The following is a 26,326-nucleotide window of genomic DNA, read 5'->3' on the forward strand; positions in this document are numbered from 1 at the left end:
AGTCTTCTCTTGTGATGCTTATTTCTTGTACGTGGAATAAATGTTGCCTTAATGTTCTTTTCTTAAAATGGTGACAAATAAGTGCATAGACTTAATGGGAAGAATAATTTCTTAATTCTCATAATTTTTCATTCACATTTAAATAGCTGTGCTACTTAATCATGTTGGCAGTTGCTTTCGGAGATGATTTAGCTGAAATTTTGCGAAAGTTCTTTGCTTTTGATGTGATAACTATTGTCAATAATCCTCAACGTCATGATGAAAGCACTGAGCCCTAAGGCCTCAGATAGCTTTTCATATTTTTTTGTGAAATGTAACTGCAGTAGTCTCGAGTCTCCATTTTGCTGTGTTACTCCTATCTCCTCATTTTGAGATTAACATGAAACCATTTCACATATATAGTACTGGAATTTCTTTGTATTTCTGGGTAAGAGGAGAAGGACAAAAACATACAGACCTCTAAAACAGACAATTTAATTTCTGAAAAAATGTGATTAACTGTTTGCTTGTGGATTGTAGTGGTCTTGAAGAGAACACTGCATTGTGAATATGCCCAAGTACTGCATGCGTTCTAATGTCTCTTATTTAGTAAGGGGCTCTGGCTTGCCTGAATTCTACTTAGCTGTGAAGCTTTTGTTCCTCTTCTGCGATATTTTAGGCATTTTAGCAGCTGTCATTAATTGTGAGGTTGAAGAGTTTGAATGCTAGCTGGAAACACGCGGTGCATGTTGCCAGTGTCTTGAGGTGCAGAAGATGGTAAATAGCGCCTTGTTGAAAGTTCTTGTAGGCATTTTCAAAAATCTTGAGAGCAATTTGTCAGCACGTGTTGATTTTGTTTTATCAGAACTTTGGTACTGTTTGCTGTGGAGAGAATTATGTACAAAGTATTCTAAAATGAATTTTAGGGGTAAATGGTGCTGAAGCATCATATGGCCATAGGCTGCTGCTGAACGTGTGTGAAAAAATGTAACTTGCTGACCTAACTGTAGAGTGTGAAGATTAAACCAGCAGCAGAATGTCACAGCATCAAGGTGAGAGGCAGGTTTTTACAAAGCACTTTGTTTTGTGGTCTCCATTTCCCACCTAGAATATTTCTGTCTGTTGAATGTGTCACGTATACACATGTAGAGATACACTTGCATAATGCAGTGAATCTTCCTGCGGTCTTACAGACAAATGCTTTGGGGAAAGTTAAATTTCAGGCAAGATCTGTTACTGTGTGCCTTATTTGGATAGATAAAGCTATCCAGTTTGTAAGAGCTTATCTTGTAGCATTAGCTTTGAGACTTCAATCTGTTTGCAAAAGGAGCCTTGTAAAATTGCAGCTGAAAGTGCGCTGTAATTGAAGACTTCAGAGGCAATTAATTGAGCCTCCTTAATTAAATCTGTGGTTGAAACACTCTTATAATTAAATCTTTTAAAAGTATTCTCCGTATCTCTGTACAATGTTGTGACTAATCTATTCAGCTGGGTAAATGAGGATTGATACAGGCCTCTCTCTTGAGCAAAGTCCCTAGGCCGCAAAGCTGGCTAAAATAAATGTAGACATTTGGTTTTCATTAGCGTTGTAACTGAAACAAAAACATTTTAATGACTGATCCCAGAGTATTTTGAAGTTTGTGCAACTTTGCTGGGAAGGTATTTAAACCATGGTATCAGTTGCAAGTTGGCCATGTGCCAGTTTTTCCAAGCTGTTTCAGAGGGTGAGGTTGAGTTTGCATAGTGTTGGGACAGGAGAGCTTGGAGAGAGGAGAAATAGCTGCAGCAAAACCGGTGCTGGTGAAATAAATGAAGCTATCTGCTGAAAAGAGACGGTGGCAGCATTCGTGTTGTAGCACAGGTTGCTGCTTTGTTAAAGAGCTCTCAGTTCTCTGAAAAAAATGTACAATTTAAAGCTTCAATACTTTTAATTAAAAAAAAAGAAAAGCCAAAACCTAACCAAGGAGTTTGTGTATTTTTTAAAAAAAGTTTTTTTTCTTATTTTAAACTGAATGTACAAAATGAAATCCTGCTTTCAAGAGAAAGCACTTAGATTGCTTACAGAAATTCTCAAAAATACTTTTCAGGGTAATACTTGAGTTTCTTTTGGGAGAGAATGGTAATAAAATCTGATTTAAATATTAGCATGCAGACTTAGTCTTTAATAAACTAAAATAGATGATGTCTTTACATTCATGGGAGAAGCTGGAGGTTGTTTAAAGTGTCATAAGGTGAGGATTTCTTATTCTGCGTCATGCTGCAGGTGTTGTGTAGGTACTGCTGTTCACCCAGGGTGTTTCAGGTATTCATAAACTGCTTAACCAGGATGGAAGTAATCCTTGTGTTTGGCACAGGATGCTGTGGTAGGTGGTGCCTACCAAAATGATGTTGGGTTTTGGTGCCTGTGGGGTTTTTCTTGCCTATTACTTAGGGTTAAGTGGCAATTAGGGTAAGACAAGATTAATTCATGTAGGCTATTAGAAATTGATCACTAGAGCAAACTAGTGCTTCTTCTGGCAGCAGCAATATAAAACAAAACCTAAGAAGCTAATCAGGGAACAACTAAATTGTTTGAACAGATGCAGGTTTTCATGGGTGCATCTTCTTAGTGTAACCTTAATGAAATAATTTGGCTGTAATTGACTAAAAATGTTCTGATTAAAGTCTATCATAAACAAGCAGTGAACTGTGAGTGGCTGAAAGTCAAGATTTTCACCCTGACTTTCCAAATATGTTAATATTTGACTTTTTTAATACTAATCTTCAAGTTGATTCTATTTTTTTGTTTAAACTAGAGATAGCTTGCCTGAGTTGGAGACTTGTGGTAGTACTGGTTCCATGTTGTTCAATGGATGGGAAGAATTTGAATCTCAGGGGACTGAGTAGCTCTTTGTAGCTCTGTATAAGGAAGAACTCAATTTTCTGATCATGAAATACCAGAAGCTTCCATATAATATGGTGCTTTGAAATTTCTTCAGCCGGATTCTGGTTTTTATGGCTTTCTCCATTCTAATAGTCATTAGAGGATTTAAGAAATACATTATTTTTAGTAGATTAAGCTTAGAACTTTATTTCTTGAGAATACTCAGTCAGTATTTATTACTGTTTTGGGAGCACCGTAATCTTGGTAGTAAAAGTAAATATTAACACGGTGCTGATGTTGCTGATGTTAGCATGAAAAGAAACTTTAAATCTACCCTAAGGTATGAAAAGGTTTATTAATAATGGGAGAGATGTCTGGTATTCCTTTGCTATACCAATTTATTCAGTTCTTCTTTTAACACTGGTAGTTTGAGGGGAGTTGGCAGAGTAAGTAGAGTAGAAGAAAGTCCTGATTTTTAATAAGGTCTGTTGAAATGCCAGGTGTGTATAGAAAGAGCAATGCTCTTGCAAGCATAAAGGAACAGAATAAACAGGAAGAGTGCTTAGTTGAAAAGCTGAAGAAAAAGCAAGTTGAAGAACAACAGGGAAAGTACATACGAGAGAAATTGTGAGAGAATTTAAGTTAGTGGATAATGATGAATTGGCAGGAGCTGCAGACTCCCTTGAGGGTGGAGAGGTCTTGCAGAGAGACCTTGATAAATTACAGGGTTGGGCAATCACCAACTGCATGAAGTTTAACAGCACTAGGTGTTGGATTTTGCAGCTGATATGGGGCAACTCTGGCTACGTGGTCAGACCAAGGGGCAAGAGGCTGACGAGCAGCTGTGTGGGAAAAGGCTGTGGGGGTTCTGGCTGGCAGCAAGTTGAACCTGAGCCAGTAGTGTGCACTGGCAGCCACAAGGCCAGCTGTACCCTGGGCTGCTTCAGGTCTGGCACTGCTGCTGGGTGAGGGGAGAGCTTGTCCTGTTCTGCTGTGTGCTGTGTGGCCTCATCTCCTGCACTGGCCACACATCTGGGCACCGCAGCTTAAGTACTTAATGCAATTATGTGTGCCCAAAGGAGGGCTACAAAGGTGAGAGAGTCTGGAGGGCAAGGTGCACGAGGAGTGGCTGGATTCCCTTGTTCTCTTCAGCCTAGAGCAGAGGAGCTGAGAGAAGGCCTCATGGCAGCTGCAACTCCTCACAGGGAGCAGAGGAACAGCGCTCTGGTGACAGTGACTGGGCTCGAGGGGATGGCATGGAGCTGTGTGGGGGGGAATCAAGTGGGGGTTAAGGAAAGGTTCTGCCCCAGAAGGCAGTGGGCATGGAACAGGCTGCTGGAGTTCAAGGAGTGTTTGGATAATACTGTCAGACACTGGGTTTAGATTTTGGGTGGTCTTGTGTGTAGCTGGGAGTTGGATTTGATGATCCTTTTGGGTCCCTTCCAACTCAGGATATTCTATGAAAATAAGACGTGCTCTCAATAGAAAAGGCATTTAAAGAATATAGGAATGGGTGAGTTGAATCGGTCTCATTCCACCTGGCTGCTTCCTAGCTGGGGTCTGGTATCTGTGGCTGGGCTGTGCTGGGGAGAATCTGTTGAGGCTTTTTTGCCTTAACAGCTTAGAACAGAGCTCCTCTTGGGTAAGTTCGGCTACTGGAAAGATTATGTACCTAGTGAGTACAAGTCATCCAGGCTTCCTTTATGATCAGTGAGGAAAGACTTGCACCTTTAAAATGTCCTGTATGAAGGCAGTGGCAAGATAAATGTTTCAGCAAGCAGTTAAACTCTACCCTTTCTGGGATGAAGTAGCACAAGGCAGTAAAGTTCACGTGTGTACACACTAGCTCTGGCATGTGTCAGATCCACTTTTGAAGCAGTTGAAGTATGCCAAGGGAGAAATGCAACCTAGGGTGTTTGTTTGAGGAGAACAGAATGATCTTCACTGGTCTTTGCTAATATTCCCTAGTGTTTGCCTACAGAAGCAGCTCAATTCAGGGGCAGATGGGCACCAGGGCTGCCGGAGGTAGGTATGGGATTGGAATCTTTGTTATGAATCTTATTGCCTTAGAGAGAGTGATTTGTTATGGGTTTAGCCTTACAAAGCTTAACATCTTAAACATCAGACTTGTATCTTTCTTCCAAGTCACTGTCAGCATTTGCACTATGAACAGCTAAAATGTTCTTGTCGACTGTGGAAATGTGCAGAGCACTAAATCTTTCTGTATTTCATGGTTAGCATTGCATGGCAGCACATTCTAAAGGCTGGTTGATTTAAAAGATATCGAAGTGCCAAATTTAAGTTTTATTGAATGTTCCCTCGTTATGAGCAGACAACTTGCATCTCTCTCCACTGCTAGGCTGCAACTGGCAGCAATATTCTTTCTAATGACTCTTGAGCATGGAACTCCAGTAAGAGAAACAACATCTGGCTGTAGTAAGATGTTGAGTTCTTTGTCCTGTTTTGTGATGTCCTTGTGCCAAGTGCAGCTTTGGTGGCTTCATCCAGCTGCACCCTGCTTCTAAGGTGTGGGAAGAAAATGATGGCAGTGTATTTAAATACATAGGATGCAGACAGCTGATAGGAAGAGTGGATATAAGGTGAGACTATAAAATGCAAATATCATAAATGTGTGAGCTTTAACTCTTTGAGATGATTGGGAATGAAATTCCCTATTTTTGAATATCTCCTTTGTACACTTATCTAGTTTTTGTCATGCCATATTCCATTTCTTTTCACAATTTATGTAGCTTTAGTGTCTTACATAAAGATTTAATTTTTTTCCTCATGTCTTCTAGGAAGATAAAATAATCAGGATGGCAAAAGCACTGCTCCGTTAAGGAAAGGCGTGATGGAGGTTAGATGGAAAATTTCTGATTCAGAAAAAGTCAGCTCGGTGATTCTGGTAGAGCAGAGCAAAACAGAGGCTTGGAGAATGAAGCAACAATGCTGAAGGGCATAAGGAGTCAAATGAGAGCAAAGATAAAGAGATCTTAGGTGGCAGCTGCTTTTTGCCAGTTCAGTAATTGAATCTAAGAGCGATTCAAATGAGATATTTGTGTATCTGAAGAACTGGAAGGGGAGAAGTTGAATTAAGTAGTTTTAAAAGGCAGCAAAGTAACGAGAGTTACTTTTACCAAGCCTTTTACAATTAAAATAACACAGTCATAAGCATGTCCTATTGTAGAGGTGAGAACATGTGAGTATTCATGTCTGGTGGGACAGAGGTTTAGTGGAAGCTGTGGCAGGTGAGGTTCTGTAGGAGAGAGGGTATGCCTGAAGTTGTACCAGTGCCTTACTTTACCACTTGGAAGCGATCTAATTTGTGTGATTTGTGGATTTTTTTTCTCCCCCTTCTCCTTCTGTTTGCTTCATTACTTGGGTAAGTAATAGAGGAAAGTCTGGTGTTGACTATAGGAATATTTACTTGAAATTTAGAATTTAACTGTTTTGCATTTGGCGAAAGGAAAAATACAGCTGTGTGGGTGAAGATACTGGCACAGTTTGTCTGCAGGAATGGAAAACATAAGTTTGCTTTTTTTAGGTGACAGAGCATGCAGTAATGCTCGCGTATGTAAATTGCCTGTGTGTGCTTTTATGTTTCCATGCTCATAGAACCCAGTGAAATGAAAGCAAAACGTATTGAAACAGGCAGTGCTAAATTAGCAGGCTAGAAATATTTCCCATTTACGTTTGTAAGCAAAACAATACAATAGTACCTTGAGATAAGTCATTTCTCTCACTTACCTGGCAACTTTCTGTGCTTGGCAGCACTTTCAGTTTGCAGTTTTCATTTGTGGCTCTCCTGCTGTTTTCATCCAAGTCCAGGGAAAGGGCAAGAGGCAACAGGCACAAATTGAAATAGAGGAAATTCCATTTCAGTGAAAGAAAAAAACTTTGTGTGTGTGTGATTGAGCAGTGGAACAGGTTACTCATAGAGGTCCTGAAATCTTCACTTTAGGAAATAGTGAAGACTTGACTGAGCAGTGCTCTGAGCAGCCTGCATTTGTTCATTGTTCCCCCAACAACTCATAGTGAAGTGAGTGTATCAGAAGTGAGTTCTTCTGATACAAAGTCAGGGTGTGCACAGCAATGGGGAGTTCTAAGATTATATGTTTCACTTGGGAAAAACAGGAGGTAAGAATCAGGGTGTTACTGAAGTGTCATCCCTTTAATTATGTTTTTTTTTTCATTTCACTGTTTATTTGCTTATAAAAAGGAGTGTTTTTGCTGATTTTCCTTTCTGCAGAAACTTGAAGGGCTTGTGCTTCTTACCAAGGGCTTTGGAAGTACAAAGTGTGACTGTCTGCATCCATCAGTGTTAGTACAACTTCACACTTGGTGTAAGTCTGAGTTGTTTAATTGCAAAGTACTACTACTGTGGGAGAAATGGCCTCCAACATAAACTACTACTACAAACCTACTTGGTTTATAACGCAGAAATTGCAGTTCTTGGTGGAAACCTGTGGGCCCGAGACTACTTGGGGAAAACATTCCTTTCAGGGAAACTGCCCATGCTGTGGCAGTCATGCTTTGCTCTAAAGAGTCTGATTTTGTCATCACTGGAGATTTTGAGAAATCCATTGTCTTGTGAGTTGATTCAGCACAATCATTCCTGCATTTCAGCCATAAAATTGGAAGTGCATATGGTTGCGTATGCAATTTTTTATGATATTGGAGTCAATTTCTTCAAGAGAAATTATTTTCTGAGCTGCAGAGAAGAGCAATGCTTTCTCAAATCCACAAATAAGTTTGCTTCAGCACCATTGCCAAGGGTTTCTCATAATCTAACAAACATAGGATGCGAAATGATTTATTTTTGATTTCTCTGAGTATGCATACACATAGGTTTATTTTGCACGCTTTATACATGTTACTGAAATCTTCAAGGATAAGGAGTCCCAGATCATCTTCTGAAGCAAGAAAATTGTTAGTTTTGTTACTGAAATTTTAAAAGTCTGCTAGTGTCACTGTTGACATTGAATTCCAGAAACAGAACTTTAACATGATTAATCTGAGACGTTAAACAGAGATTAGGCTTAAAACTTCTTAAGCATTCTTGGTTTGTGGAAAGTAGAGCAAATCACCAGACTGTGAAATAGCAGTAGGACTGCCTCCCAGTTTTAAACTGGGAATGAGAGCAGTGGAATGCCAGATTTCTTCATATCCTCCCCAGCTCTTCTGTTACTTCTTGACACTTTGTACTGCTCTTTTTCAAAGAAGGGTCACAAGTAGGAACGTAGTTCTCTGCTGTTCCTGCATGCTCAGATGAAAGCCCCTCTGCAAGGGGAGCTGGGGAGAGAGGAGTGATAAACTGCTTTCTCTGTTTCCATTACCTCATCCCTCCACCTCCTTGTTCTTTCAGTATTAGCCAGTGTTGCAGACAGGACTTCTTTCAGCCACTCTTTCAGTGATCTGACTGTCAAATTGCACTGTTCGTTGGTTCAGTGCAAGAAGCCAAGTTTTTGTTAGTGCTGTGCTGCAAAACAGAGTGTATGCTTAGAATGTTGCTGCGTTGCTCAACAGTTAAGGGAGAAAATGATATTTTTGTAAGGCTAAATTTCTTAAGGCCTTATGGGTATCTTTCATAGCTCCATTAAGCTATGAAAGGTAGGGAAGAGATGAGTGGGACAATAAAACGCTGCTCTTGCATTTACTTTCTGCTTTGCCTAGCACTGCTTAAGTTGGTAAGAGAATATCCTGCCTGGGAAAGGGAAGAGTTTCTTGAATACATTTCAGCTATGACATTTAGTGCAGCAGCTACTTCTGTCTGTACGCGTGTGCTGGGAGAGAGATGCTGTTGAGGAGGTGGCATTCTTTTTTTTTTAGTGTGGTGTGTGTAATGCTAGCATATGTTGTAAGTTTGGAAATCTGGGAGTATGGCATACTTCATCTGAAGCTCATTGAGCAAAATATGACTGAAAAAGAGCATATTAAAAACAAACAAAAAGGCCAAATGAACACCACCCTGTATCTTGTTGATGTAATTTGGATACTTGACCTATTTGGTCATCCATCTGTTGCGGAAGACAGGTACATTATTTTCTTTTCTGTGTATTCCATCCTACAAATGAAATATTGCCTTGTGTCGAGATCTCTAGAGACTGAGCCAGAGCTGTTGGCTTGTACTTCCAGTTCTAATGCTGTACCCAGAATCATTTTTTTGCAGCTGACTGACGTCATCTATGGCACGGGTTCAACTCACTGAGCCTCCACACCTTAGTCCACAAAATATACATCAACACCCACACTTGCACGAAAATATATAGTTGCTATAAATACAGAATTGCAGATTTTTAATTTCTTTTTTAGCACTTTGAAAAATGAGATTTCTATTTTAGGATAAAGGCAAGTGGATTTCTACTTTTTCTTCTAAAAATCCAGATCCTATGTAACAGCTGGAACTTTTTGTTAGCCAAAATAGTGGTCATTTGCCCCACAGCTTTAGCTTAGCTGATGCTGCAAAGTAATAACTAACTTGAAGTCTGGCAGCTGATTCTGTCCTCTGATGCTGTGGTTTAAATGTTTCTTTCAGTCGTGCTTGCAGATTGAGGGCAAGCAATGGTGCAAGTCTAACTTCTGCTCCAGACAAACTGGAAGAAGGGAATCCTTTGTCAGCTTGCCTTATGAGGAGAGGAACTGCAACTTGCAGATCTATGGAGGGAGGCAGTGAGTATGAAGAAGGAATAATCAGTGTTGAGGGTAATGTGTGCACTGCACAGAAAAGTGTTTTCCCCCTGTTGTCTGTGAAAGCTTCAATTTGAGAGTAGAAAGCTAACATGTAGAAGAAAGAAGCCAAGAAGTTGGTGTGTGTGATATTTCAGTAAACGTAGCATGTATGACGTGAGCTGGAGATGTTAGACACATGGATTTGAATGGCATTCGTTCAGGTGTGATACTACCTGAGGTCAGCTGGAGAGAAGATGGACTGGATTTACTGTACCCTGCAGTCTGCACAGAAGGATTATGAGCCATGGCATAACTGGATGATTATAATGGATGATTAAATCCATTCTAATTACATTAAGGTATTTGGAGCTAACAGCTAAGTTCTGTTGTCTGTTAAGAAATACTAGTATATAGGCATAAATAAGGTTAATTGAAAAAATGAAAGGCAGGCCTGCTCAAATAGTCTGTCAGTGTTGTGTTTCTTATGCAGCTTTTTTTTTAAAAAAATCCATATTTTATTCAAATGCTGTTTGAAGTACTGGCTTTTCCCTTCTGCAGCAACGCACGTTACAGTGATCAGTGTAGACACGTCCCCCTTTGAAGTGGTCTGTGCTTAATTACCTCGCTGAAATTCCAAGCAGAGTTCCACTGAGAAATTTACTTGAGATTCCTTCCTGCCCTTGTGAGCCTAATAGGTTCAACTCTGTTTATTGTCAGGCCAGGTACAACTACTGCTTTTAACTCAATTCCAGAGTTTCAAGAAAAATCGGATATTATAGAAAAAAAAAAAGTGAAGCGGCATGAAACTCTGATACTGACGATGAGAGGCTTTGTTCTGAGCCTGTCTATCTTGTTGTCCTAAGTATCATTAGTGGAGATGTGGTCTTGGCAAATGTTCACAAACAGCTCATACTAAGTTTTCCACCTCAAGTAAAGAACGTATAAACATGAGATCATATTCCTGACATAAATCAGTTTTAAGAGGATTAGAAATTTGCCATCAGCTCACGGAGAAATATTTACCTTTTGATTATTTAAGTTGTAGTTTTGATTACATTTTGGGTACAGAGTAAGTGTTCATGTTGTGGGTGAGGGCGGAGTGATGCAGGTTTCTCAGGCTGCTAATTGATGTAGCACCTTCTGCACCTTGCACCAAATGCAGCTTGTAGCCTTGGCTGGAATATGCCTGGGGGTCTTCTGCTGGAGGGATTACCTTCAGGATGTGCTCAAGTAACTTCAGGCTGTCTTGAGAGCACTTCTATCCTCTTCCCTGCATCTTGAGTTTTCTCCTGAGTGCAAGTTGTCTACTGTGGAGCAGTGAGATTTCTAATAAAGCAAATCAGCTTGGCGGTTTAGTATGGTAGAAGCAGCTTCCAGTGTGCCTAGTAATTCCTGACCCTTTGAGACAGTCAGCTCTGAAATTAAGCTGCCTATTCCATTTGCATGAGCAGTGACAAAGTTGTCTGATTTTTTTTTTTTATTTTATTTTTAATGTATGCTGCCTGAAGCTGGCTATCAGCTAGTATGGTAGGGATCTTCATTTCTCTCTCCTAATCTCTATGTGGTATAGTTTTTTATTGAATCATTCAGCATCCCATATATTTTAGTGTCTTATAAGCTCTCAGTGCTTGTTTTCAGGTTAGAAACTAATTAAAAATTCTTCTAATTTCTAATAGTATTTAAATAACTGCTTGGTGGCAGTTGCTCTGTTTAGGCAGTATTGTCTGAAGTTAATACAGAGAGTAAATGCAGTCCTGTTTCATTTTAAGGATCTAAAGCTGTTGAGCTAGTAGTAGTTGAACTCCCTGGGTAAAAGCAGGGTGGAGTTACTTGTAGCTCTATGGTTGGCTGAAAAATAGCAAAAAGAATATAGGACTTTTCTGTTGAGACTCTGTGGATGTGACTGGTTCATTGAAGTATATAGAGTGGCTACAACTCCAAACTGCCTTTCACAGAGCAGCTCTGCTGGTTTTTGGGGCCCAGTGCTCTAAGAATTCAAGTGTACAAACTCTCTAAGAAAGGTAGGAGGTTTTCTCCAGAAACTACCAGCCATAAGGCTTTCAGGAAATTAAAACATCATTCTCTATCTTCTGTTTGTCCCAGCAGCTCCAGGACAGATGCCTGGTTTTCATAGTCTGAGAACTTACCTATTTGCCAGGGCTGGCAGATAAGGGAACTGTTGTGTCATGTCGAAGCAATGGAAATTATCCTTAAATCTTATTGCTTTACACAACTCTTCTCCTAGGCAAGTGAATGTCTTTCACATTCTGTGCAGTGTGTAACCAACTACTTGTCTGCTTCATCCCTACGGGCATAGGTATGGCTACCCAATGAACATCTGTCCTATTTCTTAAAGGATCCAGCCAATGTTTTGCTCTAAATCATAAGGCTATATCTAGATGTGAGTGTAGTGAACAAATATAAGTTGTAAAATGTACTTTGGGCCAGCTGGAGGCTAGTGATGTTCTGCAAGCAGGCAAACGTGCTGCTGGCAGCACATTAGATGGCAAGTTCATTTCATAGGAGAAGAGGGCCAAAAGCTGCTCTTCAGGGTGGGCTTGAAGACAGGAGCCTCTTCCAAGTCAGAAAGAGCTGCTCTTCCAGCCGAGTAGTTTGAAGTACAGGGAGAATAATACTCTTTGTTCTTACATTCCCAGGGGTACAGCATGTAGGTAACCCCTGGTCTGACTTACTGAAAGTATATGCAGCCATGTTTATCTGTTGTTCTGATAATTAATTGAAAGCTTTGTTCCTCCTTCCTTATCCACCCCAAAATACAATGGATTATATATATGTGTGTACACAAGAGGGGAAAGGGAGGGAGAATCTGCCGACAAAGGAATTCCTAAACTCCATCTTAAGCTTTTCCTGTGCAAAAAGCACAATCAGTCAAGACTGGGCAAAAGTTCATGCTAACACAAACAAGATGCTGAACTTGGATGCAGAATGTTGCATATGACAGCAGTCTTTTCAACACATGCAGGCAAACAGTGAATCAGCAGTGCCTAGATAACAAATGACAGCAATATCTTGGGACTCTAAAACTGCATGTCGTGCAGTAAGATTTATGACTTAGGATGTCTCTGTGCTTTAAGGCTGGTTCCAGGATGCAAAAAGCAACCAACACCCTACCCAAAACCAAAATCAGAAAAGCAATTTGTCTCCTCCAGGTTTGCACTGTTGTAAAGGTGAACTCTTGCCATGTAAACCCTTCTTGGAATGGCAAATTCCATGAATGGCAGCTTGAGGCAGTTGGTATTCAGAGAGCTTTTTGTTTCAGATGCTAAACGTGTGTGTATTTGCCTGCATCCCTGTGCTACCTCTGTCTCTTGATGTGCTGGCTTTGTTCTGTTTATAACTTATTTTAAGTAAAACAGCAGTAGCTGGTAGAAAAGCTTTTTTCTGCTTGCTCCGTTTTGTATTGCTTGGGTTGCAAGGAAGGAAGAGAAGTTAAATATCACAAAATGTTTTTCCAGGCTGTTACAGTGAATGTCTTATCTTAATGTTCTGCAACATTTGTTGCACTGATGGAACAGAAAATCCTCCCACAGCTATGGTAAATTAGTAACAGAGAAAGGTACTTTGTTACCTGTGGCCGGCTGCTTTGCCTGTTTTCCCTACTTTCCTTTCTCTCTTCTAAAGGAGGTAAAGAGGTTCCTTGTGATTGTTCCTCCCTGGCATGTCATGGCCAGATCCTTGTATTCCAGCCTGATAATGACGTTCAGTCTCTTCTGTTCTACAACCTCACTCTGCTTCTTAAATCAGTCCAGTCTTTTAAGCCTTTTCATGCTCTTCTGGGAACCTTTTGTCTTAATATGCAACACTTTCAGCACTTCGCTTCAAGAGCATGTTGAGAGTCATGGAATCATTGAAGTTGGAATAGACGGCTAGGATTGTCTAGTCCAACTGTCAGCTCATCCCCACCGTGCCCACTAACCATGTCCCTCAGTGCTACATCCACACAAGTCTTAAATGCCTCCAGGGCAGCCTGTGCCAGTGCATCACCACTCTGAGAGTAATTTTTTCTTAATATCCCACCCTGTGTCCCTGTTGATGAGGCCGTGGATTTTGTTTCTTCTCTCCACCTCAAAGGCTGAACCAAGCTACCAAGAGTTCCAGTAACAGCGGTGGAGCTGACCAAGGGACATCTGCTGCTGCCAACAAGCTGGAGATCCTGGAGGAGAAAGAGATCTTCCTCTTCTGGAGGAGGAAAGTGGAACACTGCAAGGTGAGAACACCAGTGGCGCTCCTATGTGGGGGTCCTGCTTTGTCATGTATGTGTTACTTATTATTTGTCTGATGTGAATCTCTACTCAGCTCTGCTTTATTCTACTCAACTTATTGAGAGGCTGCCTTGTGAGGGGTGATTTTTGGCATACAGGCTCTGGTTGTGAGCCCTGTTGACCTCCCGTTCCAATCTGTGTATGTCTGAGTTTCTGGCTGGCAAGTCATGTTTTGATGCTGGAAGGTGGTAGTCAATTTCCTTTCTGTTCTGTGTAAGTAGGAATGTAATGAAACTAATGGAACCAAGTGTTTGTATAGGATTGGGTACTCGGGCTCAAATGATGGCATTGGTTAGGCTGAAATCCTCTATGTGCTTATACACAGTGTAGGGAAGACATATCTGTAACAAACCCTGTGGTTCGTTCTTGATAGGAATGTTTGAATGCCACCATTTGGTTCTCTTGATCTTTAGGATTTCTCAGTCTGTGTCAAAACAGCAGCGCTCAGTTGAACTACACACTTTTTATTTGGATTGTTTCTATCAGTCTGAGATTGCTTTTAAAAATATTTTTAGAAGTAAAACTTTCTGTGACACTCTAAAATTGAACTATGTGCTATATCATAAATAATTGTGAACATTTGCATTTTCGTATCAATATTATTGATAATGTTTTGATGCTTCTGTGATGATTTGTTATAAAATGCTTTAGAACCATGTAGGAAAGAGTTAATAAAGGTTTGTTTGCTACTGTTTTGTTTTTATTCTTTGTAAACTTTTCAATTGCAAATATGGAATAGGTGAATATCCAGATTGCGTTTCAGCACTGTCTAGTAGCAGGCAGGAGGATTTCCGCTTTGGTGCTGCACTTCATTAAAGAGTTGTAAACAGGAATGCTGCAAAAGTATACTGTGGGCACGTGAGGAGATTTCTAATAACCTTGAGGCTGGCTTTCAAATGATCTTATTAATTCTGTGAGTAATCCGGGGAAAATCAGTAGGGTTTCTCTGACTTTTGCCCTCCAAGGCTGCAGTTTTTACAGCTTGGAGCAACTATTACTAACAATAGCTCTTGAAGTGTAATTTTAAAAACCCCAGGAAATGTGTTCTTGTTTTTCTTTCTGATGCAGTTACAACTGACAACTCCACTTCTTTAGCCCCTAACTCAGTGTGCCCCTGTTCCTGAAAACATATTTGGAATGCTGTAATGAAGTTTTTCACTTACCTGAAGTACATCAGATGTTGCGCGTGAGCGTGGTTTCCAGTGGAGACTTCAGTGTGCAGGCAGCTGTTGCCTGAGAGTCACACTCTTCCCTGGGCAAGGAAGGGAAGGACCTTGCTCAGCCCTGGGAGCTTGGCGATTCCAGTTCTTGAGTGTTGGGAAGGTTTCTGTTCTGTTCACTGACTGCTCTGAAAGACTTGTCTTGGTCTGGTTTCTGGATGTTGCTTCTTACAATATATACAGAACTGTTAACTATATCTAAACACGTCTCACTTTAAGACTGATCATTACTATGCAAATTAACCTTGGCTGCTCTGAGAACTGTTATTCAGTCAAGGCAAGGAATACTTTTGTGTCTTGCTATGCAGTACTGCAAGCGTATTTCTTTATGTATCCACGTAATTGATGCCATTACAGTTTTCTAGTGTTGCTAGCTGCCTTATCTGTCTGCTTTGAAGTCAGATTTTGCTGAAATATGCCCTTTCATTCTAGTTAAATGGAGAAGCACATAATGTGGTTCAACAAAGTTTAAAAAAAAAATTATCTGGTTCTATTTAATCTGTGGTAACTATTTCATTTCTACCTTAGCATCACTACTTTTATGATATTCTATTCAGAAGCAGATTTTTTAAAATTCAGATAGTTGCAATAAGAAAACCTGCTTTCTTTAGCTACTTCATGAACAAGATAAATTGAGAGCTCATATTTGGTTTTTCTGCTAATTTCTGTCCATCTGTCATTGTCCTCAGAGACTGCAAGACAGGTAATGTCTATTTCTGATTTCAAGTGAAGGCAAAGTCAACCAGTGCATTTCATGCTTATAGCCCAGCCCTGGGCCATAGGAAACATCACTTTTGTACTTAAAGCATGGATGTCACTGACATTTTGCCTTCTTCTTTCTGCTTCTCATCTCCTCCAATTAAAAGAATATGAAGTCAACCTGATTTAAAAAAAAAAAAAAAAAAGTTTCTTAGGTACTGCTAGCAAACACGTTAATGTATGTGAGAAGCATTCCCAAGTGTACGGCTATTGATGTACAGAGCTGGTAAGCCAAGGTGTGCTGTGATCTGGATTTCTGAGAGCTGCAGGGTTGAGATAATTCACAGAGATGTGGAATCTGGAGTGTGTCATGATAATCAACGTGAATTCTGGTACTCTGGCTATCAGAGGTGAGTTGGGAAATTGGGAACTGTTCACCCATGCGCTTTAAGTGATAGATACACGTAATCATTCTTCTATTTATTCTCTTTTAAAGCAGCTTGTAAAATGTGAACTAAGAAAAGTCTACATATAGTTTGATGGCATCTATGGCTATTTTTAAAGTTCTGCGTTTTCAAGGCTTACTGGTTTTCAGTGTTTCCTTTCAAAGTGAGAGGAGTTTCGGTGATGAATGGCTAGAGTTTTTTTCAGTGATCTTCTGACAGTAGAAAGTTGCTGCCTAGTTTGATTTGAAATTGGTCAAGTGTGGTTGTAATCTAACTTGTTGAATATTGTAACCAATTGAGAAAGAATCATTTCAAAATGATTTTGAAGTCGATTTGGGAGGAAAAATATAATCCCTACACTGACTTCTTTGAAGATTAGTTTCTCTCCAATCTCTAACAAAATTTTATTTCATCATCTGATTATTTCCTTGTAGGAGGATAGATTGCTTTCAAATAATTTTAACCTGAATTGGAAAAGCGAAAACATGCCTCATAAGTAAGCTTTATGATGCCTGACATTTCAGTGCTGTGGAAGGTGCAATTGCAATGCAGTACGCTGCAGTGATGAAAAGGCAAAACCGGTTAATGGAATCCACAGAACCCACAGAAGCTTCTTAGTTGTAGGTTAAAGCTATCCTGCACATCTAAACTTCTTGCAGTGACAAATAGTGTTTATGCAGAGAGGTATTTTAAGACTGCCTACAGGACAGATCCAGAGAGCTCTCCTTCCTTATCTAGAGACTGCTTGCCTCTTTTAGAAATCTTCAGAGTTTCTACTTAGAAGATTTTGTAATTAGGAAAAGCCAGGAATGAAGGACATAAACACAGAAATAGAAAATGAGAAAGAAAAAACAAAGGGAAGTATAAATAAAGGAGATGCTGCTATGCCTGGAGCACAAGAAGAGACGGTTCCTGTTAGAGCGGTAGAGCTGTGTGAAATGGATTTGGTAGTAACAACTCTATCTTTTAAGTATTTTTTCACATTTTACAGAAATCGATCTTTTTTTCAGAGTTAATGTGCTCCATTAAGGTGAAAGGCGGGTTTTGGCACTCTGCTTGCTTCCCTCTGTTCTGCTTTGGCCTGCATGCTTCTCCCAGTGCATAGCATGCAGCCAGCAGCAGTGCTTGGAGCTGGATGGTGAGGAATTGCACCTCCCTGTTCTGCAGAAGACTTCTGCTCATTCTCAGTTTTATTATATTCCTCTGTCAATTATTGCATATGGATTCTTAGGGAGCTCTTGGGTCTATGGCGATCTCATTTATTTTCTTATCCCGAAGCTTTCAGTATCTGTAAGGGAGGGTGGAATCTGATTTTGTCCACGGAATGAACACACAAAGAAATGTTCACTATAGTAAGGAAGAGGCTTGGAGCGCCAAGGTTTTCTTTCTAGTTAAAATGCAACTTGACCTTTTTCAAATAAAGGATACCATAATATACTGATACTTCACAGCTTCAGTTAAGACCCCTGCAACGCCTGTAGTGAGTTTTCATTAGTCTCCTGTACTGTTACATTGCAACAGGAGGAATAAATGCCTTAGCAACAGACTGCTGTGAAGTTAGGAGACTGTCATTCAGTGCTTACAAAAGAAAAAAGGAAGAACTGATTTTTGTCTCCAATTACCCTACAGCACTCTTTGTTTACATCTTGTTTAGATTTTACTGTAGCTTGTCAAATCTAGCAGTGAACAGAAGCTTAGATTGAGAAATGGGAAGTGGATCATGCATCTTGGTGGCTGTGCTGAATGTTTGGGGTGTTGCACAGACAGCTGCCTGCCCACACTGGTGGCAGTGGCAAAGCTGCCAGTGCAGAGCCCAGAGCACTCCTTAGCCAGGAAACTGCAGCTTTGTTTTCCGTGTGGTTCAATCCTTGCGTTTTGTTTCTAACCTTGTTGGGTTTTTTGTTTATTTTGGTGTGTGTGTGTGTGTGTGTGTGAAGCTTTTACTTCTGCTGAATGTTTAATGCTTTTGGAGATAAATTGAAATGGCACATACAGTGAAACAACTTTTCAACAACTTAGTGCTAAGTGCTTCCAGGTATAGATGCAATTGACTCACATCTACTCTTCATGAAAAAATGTAAGTCTTCATTTCTTTAAGGAATGTTTATCAATGCCTTCAGTGTTTATCGTTGAATATGAGGAAGGTGTACGTAATCCCTCTCTGTTAGAAAGAGCCTTCAATTGAAATTTATTAAAGAGTAATTTACCCTGTCATGAACAAAGTGTCCTCTAAATCCAATTCCCTCTCATGAAAGCGTGAGAATTTCTCCGCTACTTGTGGTCTGTGCAAATCATCTGCACTACAAAAGGGCCACGTCTCCTTCCATTTTAGGAATCTGGGAAGGGTAAATATTTAAAGTGCTGGCGTAACAATAGCAGAAGTAGAAGGAAATTAAAGCTTGGGATCCAGTGCTGAGATGCATTTGGCCTAAATTGTGGGTGGAACAAAGAAAAGCTTTTCAGTAAATTGGTTAAAGGTTATGATTTTCATTTTTGGATTAAGGAATAAGCAGAACTGTTCTACGTCGAATAGACCACACAATTTCCCAGGCAAGAAATCTATTTTGAAAGGGCGGCCTTTTTAGTTCTTAGTCAGATTGTTTTTTTGCTTTTCCTCTCAGTGGAGCATGTTTTTGATCAGTTACTCTATGATGGTCACGGGAACTAATATTTCACTGAGTTAAGGCCAGTATGGGAAATGAATAAGCCATTTTATGGACAACAACTACAGGTATGAGAGCTTTGTGAATGGCAAGCTTAGATGATGTTGGGTGAAGTAAATGAAGCAGAGTGAAATCAAGAAGATGGTGTAGAAGTTCTAAGAGTTTGTTGTATAAACTTGTTTTTTTAAGTTACAAAGCCCTTTGCACCCTAACAGATTGTTGTTGAATTCTAGGGAATTTCTAGCATTTATTGTTTGCAGCAGCTGTTAGATATTGAGAAAGAAGATTCATATGTCCTCAGAGTAGAAAGAAAAATGTATTCTTTATCTTGATAAATTCAGTTCAGGTTGAGTAACTCCGCAGATATTAAAAACAATTTTCCTAATATATTTCACTTATCTTTGCAAGAGTTTTGGCACTGTGTTCGAGAAAATGTGCATGTTGTAAGGGCTGAAGTCTGTTTCTGCCAAAATTTGCCATGTGACTTACAAGCCTGTATAAAAGCCTTTGCAGTATCTTCAGCTGATATTTGGCTCGTGATTTTTGAGACAACGCCAAATAATCCTTTGACTTAATTTTGAACTATGTTATATTTTTCAGGAAGAGACTGTGCAGAGCTGGCTGGAGAGAGGGAGCTGTACTTTTGCAAAGATTTTTAATGTCCTGAAACTTGTTTTTTTTAGTCTCTTTGTTTTTTGTTAGGGAATCCGATGTCAAAGCTAAAATGAAAGAATGCTAGATACCTGTATAGAAAGGAAAAGGGCTTGTCTCCAAGGGTTTGGCTGACAGCTGTCCACAGGTGAGGCTGCCTACTCAGTAGCGTTCTCTGGTGCCTCCTGCCTCTCAGCTCTCGCTCAGAGTGCTCTAGTGGAATGGCGCATCAGAAAAGGCAGCCTTCCAGTTAATTTTCCTGGAAGGCTGTCAGACTTTACCATCGTGCTTCAATATTTTTTTTGTTACTCTTAATATAATTTTGATTTTTACAGTTTCCAGATGGTAGGTAATTCATTGCAGCCCCTGATGGAGTTTGTTGAGTTTCAGATCACCTAATGACTTGAAGACTAGCAGAAGTTTCTCTTCAGATTCAGGTGACTTTTGTTGCAAAGGGAGCTAGATCCACACAATGCAAACTACTGTGAAATATTTTTTGTAGAGTAATTTAAACTACTTTTAAGACTTCAGTGCTTAAGTTTTCTTATGAGTTTCTCAGCATCTTAGATACCTACTTACGATTTTTATTGTAGTTTCATTTGTGGGAGTGATACACTTTACTATTTAAGTACTTGCCTGAATCTTACTGAATTTAGAGTAAATTCCATAAAATGGAACAACTCAGAGAAATTCTTATTTCAGTAAGACCATTTACTCAACTTGGAGAGCAAAACCTGATGCCAGAAGGTAGATGAACAATATGATTTTCTCTGCCGCTATGATATGGAATCTGGCTCAGCAAAGGAGGCTGTTTGCCCACTCTGTTCAGAAGCCGAGCACAAAAGGCAATACTGAATCTCAGAGTTGATTATTAAAGTAATTTTTCAGCCTTTTGCATCGCTGTCTCTTACTGGCTATTTTTTGTAATTGCACGAGATGTGTTAGTTGTTGAAACAAAAACCCTGAAAATACTGAGGAAAAAAAAGAGTAAATTAGAAAAGCAACTGTAAACTAATTGAAGCTAGAACGTGAAATCTGCACTCTGTGGTTGTTTGGTTTTATAATTACAAATTGGTACCTGTTTATTTCATGGACAGGGTCTATATGACACCAGTTGGATTTTGGTGATCTCTCCAGGGATCTTGTGATCATGGTCAGTGGAATTCAGATACCTTTGTACAATAGCTTTTTAGGGGCAAATAAAACATTTATAGCAGCACACTTCAGATCTATGTAAGGCATGTGGAACTGTAGAACTTCTGTAGGTTCAGTACTAACAAGGATGGCACAGTTGCAATAGCAAGATGGCATGCATTTTGAGGTGAGGTTTAATTAAAAATGGGGACTTCAAAGTGCTTTTAGCTACTGTCATTGCTTCTAAGGCTCTTGGTCAAGTCTGACAACATCCACTAAAACCTGGGGGGAAACAGGGAAAAAGGTGCTCCTTGCATGGGGATTAAGGAAGACTGGGCAGTTTCCTTCAGAAGGAATTCAGACTTGGGTTTCTGACCAAGTAGTAGAGACTTAGCTACTCAGCTTTGCCTGAGAACATTCTTTGTGCAATTAGGAGTGCAAAATTTACAGGTCCATGGCGAGGAAGAGTGCAAGCAAGGGAAACAGGGCTTTGTAATTCAACCTTGAGGTCACTTACCTGGGAAGGAGGAAAAACAGGCTGTACTTTGAGGATTGTGTGTGTTTTACATGAAATGCATGGAGTTTATTAATAGTCTTGGAAGCATAAGCAGAGCTAAGCAGGGCCTGTAAAGTGATGGACTGAACAATTTCTGCCCAAGCTGTTTTGTAGATAATTGTGTGAAGCTTTAAAATGACACTGATAAACAGAATGAAGGTAAGATTTTGTATGTGCTGTTTCTTGTTTGTTTTTTTCCCCCCTCCGGATTCTTGATACGTATACAGTTTTTTCATTCCATAGTGAAGAACTTCATGTAGCAGAAGTCACTTCTGTTTTAAGTGCATGATCAAGTACAGTTTGTGTACTTGTCAGAAAGTATTCTTGATCTGCTCTGCAGTTTTAAGAGAGGAATGAGCATACTGAAAATCAACAGCAGTTCTGTATCCACACATGTGGATGTAAAATGTTGAGGTAATAGTGGTGCATGCCAGCACTCGTGTATTTCTGAGTTTATAACTTTGAAGTGAAGAAAATGAAAAAGTATTGTACCGTAATTAGAGTGTTAAAACAGGTTCTTGTGTTTACCTCTAATTTTGATAGTTTAAAAAACGTATTTGTTATTAGCTAAATTTACAATGGCAGTTTTAGGTTTCTAGGAAGCTCTAGTGACCTCTGTAAAGAGGTAATTCAGTGAACCTGTCACTAATAATTTCACTCTGCAGCTAATAGTAATGGGTTTAATCCAGAAATTATGAGCTGGGCCCCTTTCCCTGAGGGAAGTATTTCTTTCCATCTTAAATATAAGGTGGGGGGAGCATAGTAACTTTAACAGGACCTAGCTTTTCTTTTATTTTTGAAGTGTAGGGGGTTTTTTAAATACTGTATGGCACAGGATTTTTCTTCAATTACCTCCATCTGAAGTCACACTAATGCCAAATTTTTTTACCCCTGCCATTTTAATGGAACACAGCTTTGCTTGCTGTTTTCTCATGTTTACCCGCTCTTGCAAACGAGCTCATGATGGCTGCAATCTTTTAGAACCCTGTGAACGAGAACCCTGACCATGTTAATCGTGCTCTGACTGATATTCTGAAGGGCACTGAAGCTTCTGACTGGTGTTACGGTAGCCATGCTAGTAGATTGTAATGCAGCAATGGTGATGAAAATTTACATAAAGTTATTGTGTTCGAGTATTGCAAACCAAGAAACCCAAGAATAACTCCTTCAGTGGCTTACAGACTGTAACTATTTTTAATATTGGCTTTGAATGTCAATAATTTAGTTCACCTCTGTCTTGTCCTAATGAAAGAAATCTCTGCATACAGGGGCTGGAACTCCAATTTGTAAGCATTTGAAACACAGCCCTTTGGCTTGTTATTTTGTGAGAGTTCTGAACTAATTCAGCAGTGGCTTGTTTTATAGAATTGTTTCAACCAGTTGTTGTGCCTCTTGCTTACGCCTAGTCTTTCTATTTGCAGTTCTATTTTTCTTGTTTATTACATATTTTCTTGAGCAAAATTTTTGTTTTAGCAAAATCTATCAACTCAAATGCTTACTTTTACTGAATATGTTATAATATGCAATCTACATATGTTTATACTTCAGAATGGGCCTCGATCATCAAAGCATTGAGGGAAGTGGGCAGTTGAAAGAATAACTGCGGTTTCTTCTTGTCTGAGATGGTCACCATCCTTACGCCAGGAAATGTGCTTGTGCAGGTATACAGAGAGTTGTATTTGGGGAATTTACTATGATTAAGACGAATCTGTAAGTAGGAAGGGTGGGAAGGTGATGTAGCATGTGAACATGATAGGCACTTGCCTTATAAAATTGTTGCCTAGCACTCAAACCTCTCGTCCTCTAACCTGGCACAAGCATTCCGGGCTCCTTTCTTTTCTTCTTTCCCATCAGTGGAAATGCATGGTTTGCTCTCACTTCTAACTTAGTAGCTGAGGAACTTGAGGTCATCTGTTTGCATTCTCTATACACAAATACTGCTGGTCCTGCCCTACGTCTCATGCTTGGCCATACCACAAAGCCAGGAAGAACACAGATGGGTGTTTTCTAACACCTAGGAGTGACTTCATATGTGTCAGAGTGCTATGAGCAGATCCCCATGATGCCTTGAGAGAAAGCATAGTGGATGTGGCATACAGGTATGAAGAACAAGTCCTCTGAAATTGATTGGGGTGCTTTTCTTGATTTTTAGTTACTTTTTTTTTTTTTTTTTTTTTTTTTTTTCTCACTGTTTGAGTAGGAATTTACATTTAGTGCACTCAGATGAAGTAAAAAAAAAAAAGAAAAACTTGGTTCACTTTCCTCCGTTTGTCAAGCTCCCTGCCTGATAGATTTATAAAGAAGTTGTTTTGGAAAGGGCATATAGTGTGCAAGGATGAATATCTTCCAACAAATGGATTGACCTTCTTGTTGCTGCTCATTAGCTCTCAGTGGCTGACTGGGCCCTGAGTCCTTGGTGGGAACATCAGTACCTGACATGTGCGTTGCTCATGTTAAATTAGTATCTGGCTGGTGACTGTTAAATGCTCTAGACTAAACAAGACTGTTCTGTTAAATAAGATTTAAAATTGTAAAAAAAAAAAAAATAATAATTCAGATTTTACTACTTCAAGACTGGCTATAAAGATTCAATGGCGAGTAATAAGCAGATCTGTTACCTTTATTAAAATTAGCAATGGCCATGCCCTGAAACAGGTACGTGCTCCAATTAAGAGAACTGGAAGGGAGAGAGCTGCAAAGGGACCAAGGTGCTCATAGCCATGAAACTGCTTTGCAGCTGCTGCCATGTGGCTGCCAGAAGTCTTCAGTAGCTTCTGTCTGTCTGGTATGGAGGTGGGTTGGGGGGGGGGGGCACTTTGTACAACTGTACTACTGCTGGCATATACCCAGTCTCTTTGGCCAAGATATATAAAAAGCTCTCCACAGTTTTACTCTGTAATGACCAAAAATTATTGGTCTTCTCTTAATTCCCATACCCTCATTTCTTGTGCCCCAAACCAGGCTCACTCTTGCTGCTTCAGAGTCCTGCAGTATTTCATGATCCTCAGACCACAGCGAAGAAACTGTACTTGTAAATACCTTTCAGCAGCTAATCCTCTTCAGATTCCTTAATTGTTATGCAAAGAGAGTTAATCTGATATGACAGTTCATTTAAAGAGTAGATCCAAGTCTTGTTCAGTCGAACCTCCTAGAAACAGAGCATATTTAATGCGTATAAAATGGGTAGCATGTTTTAATTAGAAAAAGCAATATATTCTAGCTGAAAATTAGTGACATACCTCATAGACACTGTAGTAGAAGTAATCAAAGTCTGATCTTGAGTTTGATCTTTAAATAGCTATCCAACAGTGCCTACTTGAATGTAAATCTCAGGAGCTATCACTGGATTTGAAAAGCCTGCAAGTGCGTCATCTTAGACAGCTGTTCCACACTGGATGTCCTCAGTGTATAAATTGTTAAATGGACCTTGTGTCCTTCATGATCTAGTATTTCTTGATCTATTTCTTACTAATACAATCAAAATGCAGTTGTTATACACCCTGTGCTTTTCCAAAGTATTTTTAGATTCAGAACTGATTGTGGTTTTCTGCTGATGAGAATACAGCTCAGAATTGTGACTCCAGAGAATCAAGTTTTTAAGATAAATCTCTATATCCTTAGGCATAATATAAAAGGAATCGATAGCTTTAGGAGAAAAAAAGAGAAATGTTAAATGGATGTTTAATAGTTTAGACTTGTCTCAAGTTTTCCAGCTTAGAAGAGCAGATCAGACAGACATGTCTCAAACTTACTTCAGAGAGCAGCTTTGGAACTGATGTGACTCATGTATGGTAGACAGTCACTGGAGTTTAGCCTAAACAGTGTGAAATCAGAGAGTCCCAGAGAAATCTGACATCTCCTTCTAAAGGTATGAAGGCCGATGCTGCGAACAATCTGGTTCCTCATGTATCTGAAAGTAGGAGAAGTTCCCAGGCTCACATCTGTTTGCCAAGAGACAGTGAGAAAAGATTGACTTCACATTGCCTGAGTTGTGTAAGGGTAACCCTCTGAAAGGCAAGTGGTCTAGTGAGCAAACATTGAGTTTGTGCTCAAATAACATTTTCTCTTGCCTTGTCTGTCAGGCCTTCATTAGTGTGTCAGTAAAGCTCACATCAAATAAAACCTTCTCTATGGGCTCTAGCAATGTTTACTCAAAACACTCAGATCTTTTTTTTTTTTTCCTGAAGGAAAAAATGTCAGTGCTTGTTTCACTTTCCTAATGAGGAGTGGCGAAGGTGTGATGGAGGTTGAGCACAGAAGGAGAGCAGGAGCTTTTTCATGCATTGTTTGAAGGCTTAGGCCATTACTTTTTGAAACTCCTTCAAAAAACAATTGATAATTAAGAGGGGATGGATGTTTTTTCTCGGTGTTTCTATGAAGCCAAGGAACTGCATATAGGTTGAAAGCTGAAATTTCAATAGGTGGAAGTATTTCAGAATAACCAAAATTTGCACTTAAATGAACAAATACCTTTCTATTTTCTTTAGCCGAGATGAAATGACAAAATGAATAATTTTAATCTGAGTGTCTGAGTTAGCAGTACTTTTGCAGTTGAAATAAGTATTAATGTTAGATTTTTTATTTCCTGAAATTTAAGCACAAAACAATTGTCCCCAAGTTAAAAGCGAGAGAGTCACTTTTTCCCTTTTTTTCCAGTTAAAAATAGTAGTTATATTTTATGGACTACTGCTGTATGGATTTTTCCAATGATGGGAAAAACATAGAGTTTTGTTATTTCTTTGATTATAGGCAAGTTAGTCGTAACACAGTAATTACTGTAACAGAGTTGGTAAAGTGTATTTCTCCCCTTACTTAGGAAAACATGCTTCAGTAGGAATTTTCACCATACATCAGGATGGTGCTTGTAATACTGGTGTTGCCCAAGTAGTGGAATTATTGCTGCTTTTTATGTTTATTTCTGTTCAGGTAAAGCATTCTGTTATTTTTCCCTCTGTGTTCGTTCTGGACTGTTTTACAAGTGGCATTCTGCATGCACGTGCTCATATAAGGTACAAATGAAGTGTACTTTGTTCATAGTGGAAAAGGTACACCTGTGAGAAAGGAATGTGAATGAGAAAGTGTAACTGTGTAAACACGTTTATGCAGCTGCATTTTAATGTAGCTTATTATTGGAGCTCTCTTTGCCAGATGAAACTGTTACAA

General features: G+C 39.5%; 1 protein-coding gene across 1 annotated transcript in view; it reads left to right on the forward strand.

Annotated features, from left to right (window-relative positions):
* Window positions 1-26,326, forward strand: part of DISP1 (dispatched RND transporter family member 1) — an 84,278-nt gene that overhangs the window by 13,918 nt on the left and 44,034 nt on the right. The window contains exon 2 of the mRNA XM_042876163.1: window positions 13,604-13,739. The gene's annotated coding sequence lies outside the window, so the exon portion shown is untranslated. The remainder of the gene's footprint in view (window positions 1-13,603; window positions 13,740-26,326) is intronic.

The sequence above is a fragment of the Lagopus leucura genome, unplaced genomic scaffold (assembly GCF_019238085.1).
Source record: "Lagopus leucura isolate 7727_CA_CO unplaced genomic scaffold, USGS_WTPT01 Super-Scaffold_73, whole genome shotgun sequence".
NCBI classification, from domain to species: Eukaryota; Metazoa; Chordata; class Aves; order Galliformes; family Phasianidae; genus Lagopus; species Lagopus leucura.